The sequence below is a fragment of the Echinops telfairi genome, unplaced genomic scaffold, assembly GCF_000313985.2.
Source record: "Echinops telfairi isolate 266 unplaced genomic scaffold, ASM31398v2 ScPeMD7_25;HRSCAF=90, whole genome shotgun sequence".
NCBI lineage: Eukaryota > Metazoa > Chordata > Mammalia > Afrosoricida > Tenrecidae > Echinops > Echinops telfairi.
The window spans coordinates 32596137-32603372 of NW_022103922.1; the positions used below are offsets into that span (position 1 = coordinate 32596137).

Sequence of the window (7236 nt, forward strand, 5' to 3'; positions counted from 1 at the left end):
CCAGGCCCAGTCAGACTCAGGCTGTGGCCCTGAATGGATCCTGCTGCTACAGCGCCTAGACACTGTGGACGTGTGTCTGTAAAACCCATTCTCTTGGCGGGAGAACTGGTTCCATTTCTGAGTGCGGCCCATGAGGAGTCTGGTTTGGGTTGCAGGGCAGTCAGACCCTGAACGTAGGGGTTGCTGTGGCTGTAGCGCCAAGAGGGCACTTTGGGAGAGGACTCTCTGGGATGCCTTTGACTGTGACAGGACTCTGCGCGGGGAACCAGCCTCCACTGTGCATGGTCCCCTCCCAACCATTTCCCTCTCTGTGTGCTTGCTTAGTGCCCGGCTGCCAAACCACCACAGGCCAGGGTGGTGTTTGGGGCCCGCCCAAGACCCCCTAACAAAAACTCACTGTCATGGAGTGAATGCCAACTCATAGTGACCTCACAGGACAGGGTAGAACTGCCCCTTATGAATTTCTGAGACTGTAACTCTTTACAGAAGAAAGACCCATCTTTCTCCTGCAGGGTAGCTAGTGGTTCCAAGTTGCTGGCATGGTGGGTGGCAGCCCAAAGCATAATCACTAGACCGCCCGGGCATTGGGGACAGCCGAGAGTCAGTAGTCACCTTTTAATGAGCAGGAGCAGCTTCCATGGTCTCTCAGCTTCTGCCTGGGATGCTCCCCTAGCTGATAAACCAAAAAACAATGTCACACCGGCAGGAGAATGCTCAGGGTACTCCCACAGGAGGCAGAATGATCAGGTCTTTGATTCTGAGTGGGACGACACTGAAAACCCCACCAAGAGTCATGCTCTAAGGCATGTCTGTGTACAGTGACGTGTGGGCTCATGTCTACACGCGTTTGCTCTTCCAAACTACCAGAACACGATCCTGTTATGCCCATTTTATGGATAACCCGACTCAGAGATGGAATGACTTCCACAGACTCAGAAAATCATAAAACAGTGAAGAGCCTTTGCCCCCACCCTCTTTTCCTGTTCCAGGGGACTGCGGCAGAGAATTGTGGAGCAGACCTGGGCACCGCTTTCTATCTATGGATGTTTCTGTGAGAAGAGAGTTAGGATCCAAGGAAACCCTGCCCACAATGAAGGGAGTTGGGGGGAAAGTGGGGATTTTACCTCTTAGTGCTGCTTCTCTAGCCTTTTGTCTCACTCTCCGGTGACGCTTCAAGACAAAAACAAGAAATTAGCGAAAACCCATAAACGTGTATTAACCCGTTCCTAGATAGCAGCTTGTACTCCCTGCCATTCCGTGGTCTAGTCTACCTTTTTTACCTAACCCTTCTAGTCCCAGGGGAACACGGTGGAGAATTCCCATGTCGGCCCTTTCCTCCCTCACTTCAGCATGCCATACCTCCATCCTCAACCCCAGGAGAAGTTGGTGGGGGGAGCACCAATTTAGGACGAGACAAGAGGCAGATTTGAACAAATGGAAAGGTTGGGGGCTCTGGTAGCCGAAGGTTTGAGCACATAAGGGCCCCGCGTGTGCACTGAGTGGAGTAATCACCCAAACTGTGAGACCTTTTGATGACCTTGAGAAAGAGCTCAACTCACAATCCTCTGGGCCTCAACCCAAGCCAGAGGGAGAAGCTCTTGGGCTTTTGATGAGACTGTCTACACTGCCTGTAGACTCTACAGACAGAGCCTGGCTAAGAATTATTACCAGGCTCTGAAAAGAAAGGACTAGGGATGCCTAAGTGGAAGTATTATATTAGAAATTAGAATAAAGCAAACAAAGGAGCAGGATAAGACAATAAATCAAGAGAATAAAACTTGTGTAAGACTCTCCCAGGTCAATGGTAGTCACATGCTTTCCCTACCCAACAGCAGCTCCTGTTATGTCCCAACCTTAATCCACGATGGATCCTTTTGACCTGCCAGATAATTAGGGCAATAATGAAAACAGACCCAAAGTTATATAAAGAACAATCAATGTCCCAGTGGACATCAGTGGGGATCAACATGATCTAAACATCGTCAGCATTAGAAAACCAAACATCTCTATGTCTGGAGTATACAAGGTGTTGGCCCAATGCCTCCCCATGTTATATCTTGTCACCTCAGCGGACTGCGTCACAAAGCCCTCCTGTTTCACTGTGGGTGTGGTGTCAAAGGCCACCATCTGTCCTAGGGGAGTGCATGTGGTGAGTCAGTCTGTAGATCTGTTAGGACATCTGCTTGTTTGTGAGAGTCCCAAAGTCAACCACAGAAGGTCCCATTTTCTCTCCATTCTCCACCCACTACGCTCACCTGACAGCTCACCTCTCTCTGCTACAACAGTCAAGCCACCACTAACCCAGGAAACCTTTTTGAGGTTCACTGGGCACCTTAGAAGAAGAAACTCCACCACTTCCTCCACTTATACTGGAAACGTCTGTAGACACACACAAGAGGTTGGGGTAGGCAGAATCTGGTTGAGCCTTTCACGACTACCTCCCGTTCCATGGGTGAAGACTATAGGAAGAATTTCGCTGGGTTCTTGGGTCAGGGTCTCTCAAAACTGCTATCGAAACGTCAACTAGGGCTGTGGGGTCGTCTGAAGCTGTCAGAGTTCTTTTCACTGCACCTGCAGGTCTCGTGGGCGCTCGCTTCTTTGGTGACAGCAGGAAGAGACTGCCGCTTTCGAGTCTCTGAGCCAGGGGCACCTACGTTCTCTTTTAAAGAGCTCACATGATTAGGCCAGGCTTGCTCCCAATACTCCCTTTTGAATAACTCAAAGTCAAACTGATTGGGACATGTAATGATAGCTGCAGAATGCATTCATCTTTGCCATATACTGTAGCCAAATGGTGGGAGTGACAGCTACCGGAGTCACAGATACCGCCCACATCCAAATAGAAGGGACTGTATAGGTTGATGCACCAAGGGGTAGGAATCTTGGGGGCCATCTTAGAACTCTTGTCTACTGCAAACTCCTCTAAATAGATGGTTTTCCAGAATCCAGTGTTCCAACAATCTGCCCCCTAATCCAAACTTTGATGCTACCCGTTCGACTCCGTCCGTCCACTTGGGTATGCCTCTCACCCTCTATGTCTAATTTCACAAGAAGATCTTGTCCTACTGAGTATGAACTGTCAGCCAAGCGATTCTTGGACTAAAGATTCCTGAGGGGACTGCTTCGACCTCCTTGCAGCGTACATTCCAGTCCTCCGCACAGTGAGCACTCAGTATGTGCCTGGATCTAAGCTGGGCAGGGTGATGGGCACAGACACACGTTTGTTTCCTGTAATAGTGTCCATTCTTTTTCTTTTCGTGGAAGTATAATTTAATACAATAAGATGGCTCCTTTTTAGTGTATAGTGCTGCAGATGTTTAACAAATGTCTATAATCACCATCAAGATACAGAATACTTCCAAACCAAAAGTGCCACTGCGCCACCCTGAAAGCAACCCCTCCCTTCAGCCCCAGCCCCTAACAACTACTTATCTGCTTAGTTTCTGTGTTGTTATCAGGTGCTATCGAGTCCGGTTCAACTCATAGCAACCCGATGTACAGAAGAAACATACCGCCCAGTCCTGCACCAACCTCACAATTGTTCTTATCTTTGAGCCTATCGTTGTAGCAACTGTCAATCCATCTCATGGAGTGTCTTCCTCTTTTTTACTGCCCATCTACTTTATCAAGCATGATGTCTTTCTCTAGAGACTGATCACCCCTAATAACGTGTCCCAAATTTGTGAGACTAAGTCTCTCCATCCTTGCCTCTAAGGACCATTCTAGCTGTACTTCTTTCAAGACAGATTTGTTTGTTCTTTTAGTAGTCAATGTTCTTTGCCAATGCCATAGTTCAAATGCATAGATTTTCCTCTAGTATTTCTTGTTCACTGTCCAACTTTCAAATGCATATGAGACAAATAAATATCATGGCTTGGGTCAGGCACACCTTAGTCCTCAGAGTAACCTCCTTGCTTTGCAGCACTTTAAAGCAGTCTTGTACAGCAAATTTACCTAATGCGATGCCTCATTTGATTTCTTGACAGCTGCTTTCACGGGCATGAATTATGGATCTAAGCAAGATTAAATTCTTGACAACTTCAATCTTTTCTCTATCCTGATACCTATTGGTCCAGTTGTGAGGGGTTTTGTTTTCATTACATTTAGTTGTAATTCATTTAAGGCTGCACTCCTTGATCTTCATCAGCAATTCCTTCAAGTGCTACTTGCTTTTAGCAAACAAGATTGTATCATCTACATAACAAAAGGCTCGTGTTCATAAGCAAACAAGATTGTATCATCTACATAACAAAAGGCTCATGTTCATAAGCCTTCCTCCGATCCAGATGCTTCATTCTTCTTCATGTAGCCTAACTTCTCTGATCATTTGCTCAAAATCAGTATGGAGAGATGATACCACCCTGTCACACCTTTCTTGATTTTAAACCATGAAGTAGTGCCTTGTTCTTTTCAAATAACTGCCTCTTGATCCATGTATAGGTTCTGCATGAGCACAATGAAGTATTCTGGAATTCCCATTCTTCTCAAGGGTACCCATAGTCTGTTATGATCCACACAGTTGAGTATCTTTGCATTGAGAATAAAACACAAGTAACATTTTTTTTCCTGGTGTTCTCTGCTTTCAGCCAAGATGCATCTGACATCAGCAATGGTTTTCCTTGTTCCATGGCCTCTTCTGAATCAGACCTGAATTTATGGCTGTTCTCTGTCAAGGCGCTATTGCAACTATCATTGTATGATCTTCAGCAAAATTTCACTTGCATGTGATATCAATAATACTGTTCTATAATATGCACCTTCTGTTTGGTCACCTTTCCTTGGAATGGGTCCAAATACAGATCGCTTTTAGTCTGTTGGCCAGGTAGCTGTTTTCCAAATTTTTTGGCACAGAGGAATGAGTGTTTCCAATACTGCATCAACATGTGGAAACTTTTCAATTAGCACTCTATCAATGCCTAGAGCCTTGTTTTAGGGGTTTTCATTGTTTGTGTTTTCACTAATGCCTTCAGTGCAGCTAGGGGTCTTCCTTCAGTAACATTGGTGCTTGCTCATAAGCTGCTTCTTGAGATCCTTCGTGTTTGGGCTGGAAGACCTGCTGGACTTTGCAGCCCCAGCTTCCAGCATTCCAAGGAGTTTATCTCTCAGGGCAGGGCTCACCCAGCCCCCTCCCCCAGCATTCCTGACTGAAGCATGAAGCAAGTCTGCAAAAACAAGATGATTTACTCACAGGCCCCATCCTGGCTCAAATCCTACAGCTTCAGCACTAAAAGAAAACTCCCTTCCCTTATCAGCACATACGTCCTTGGCTCAGACCCTATGTCAGTCCCACTGCCTCACTTCCAGGTATGATTTCCCTGACCTAACTCACTGGGTCTCAGAACCCACCCGGGAGCTCAAGATGCTCCCATCCCCTTCTCTTCTCTCCCTTCCCCTCCTGGGGATTCTCTCCCTGCCTCAATAAAATCTTTCTCAACTTCACATTCCTGGCTGAATTCTATCTCCACTCTGCATCTCCGTTTTCACCTCTTGGTTGGATGTTGACTAGTTCTTTGGGGTACCATGACTATATTCCATTGTCTTTGGATGCTTCCTACATTATTCAATATTCTACTCATTGAATCTCAATGCTTCAATATTTCCTGGAGTTCTTTCAGTTGAAAATGTGCTGAGGGTGTTCTTCCTTTTTGGCTTTCTAGCTGTAAGTCTTTGCACATTTCATTATAATTCCGTACTTTGTCTTCTCAAGCAGCCCTTGAACGTTTTCTTGTCAGCTTTTACCTCATCGGTTCTTCCATTTGCTAATTCCATAAATGGATTAGCAGACGTTTTCCTTAGATGTCCTTATAGGGTACATTTAAGGTAATTGAAGAATAGTCCCACCTGAAATTGGGATGAATTTGAGCCATTTCAACATAGTTTCTGAACTTGCAATTCCCTAAAAATAAGATGACTTTTCCAACCAAAGAGCTCTGAATGACAAGTAAACGAAGATCAAGTAAAATGCAGCTTGCATCAGCTTTTAATTAGCAAGTCAAAATATGAACAAAGTAGTTTGACTTTTTAATTACCAGGACATAGCTTCCTGTAGCTACTGCTACAGCCCCATCAATCTCCCATCAGCCCTACCTCCAGCCCCAGGAAAATTCACCAGATTCGACAAGCCTTTCACTTGCTCCACCAGGGCATGTTTACCTTACAGAAATGCCCACCGCCACTGTCACCCTGTTAGGTCTCTGGGGTGGTTTACCTCCGTTCTTGCTTCTCAACATTGAAAGAATTCATGCCGCAGAAGCACTTTTGTAAATTAAAGCAACTTTTATGTGGAAAAGGGAAGTTTCAGGTATTACAATCTCAGCTAATACCCACTATGCCCAGAAAGTGTGCAAGGCCGCATGGCAGGGGCCGTGGGAAAGTTCGAGACTGAAAATGGCTACTTTGCGTTTTGTTTTGTTTGGGTTTTTTTTTTTGGGGGGGGGGGGTGTATTGATTTGTTTGCTTTTTTAATCATTTTATTGGGGCTTGTACAACTCATCACAATCCATACATACATCCATTGTGCCGAGCACATGTGTACATTTGTTGCCATCATCATTCTCAAAACATTTTGTTTTGTTTTTGATACCGGTCCCCGAGGCATTTATTGGGCAGACTTGGGGTGGGGGTGGTAGATCTGTGCCTTGAAGGTGTCGGCCGCTTGGTGGTGAAGCGTGGCTTGTGCTGGTGCCGCAGGGCCCGGTGGGGCAGCGGGAACTTGATTGGAGTCCTGGAACTGCTTGACCGCAGGCGTGCGGCACTTGCTGGCCGCAGTCTCTTCCACCTTCAAGATCTGGATGGAATGGGCTCATGCCGAGCACCCAAGTGGCGGTAGCACTGGGTGCCGGCGCCTGTGGTGGTTGAGTTTCGGTACTCCTGGTACGTGTTGTGGGTCCCACTAAGGAAGTCATAGCACAGCCACATGCCAAAGTTCTTCACCCACAGAGGGGACCTCTCGAACGCATGCCCGCAGGACACAATCTCCCCCGGAGATTTCTTCTTCTTCTTCAGCTGTGACACAACGTACCAGAGGGGACTTGGCCACGACATAGCTGGGGGCGAAATGGGCACGCGGTAGAGTGTGGTGTCCTGCACTTGCAACTGGACAGGCAGTGGCCACTCACGAAGCTGCCCGGGGCCTTCATGGTGGACCTTCCGACTCACAAATGGAAGTACCTGTCCTTGCGCAGCCTCTCACCACGATCTCTCAAAACATCTTCTTTCTACTTGAGCCCTTGGTAT

The 7236-nt window shown here is 46.7% G+C and overlaps 1 pseudogene; it reads right to left on the reverse strand.

Annotated features, from left to right (window-relative positions):
* The window catches only part of LOC101644815, a 15193-nt pseudogene extending 8054 nt beyond the window's left edge, over nt 1–7139 (reverse strand).
* Between the last annotated feature and the right edge of the window lie 97 nt (nt 7140–7236).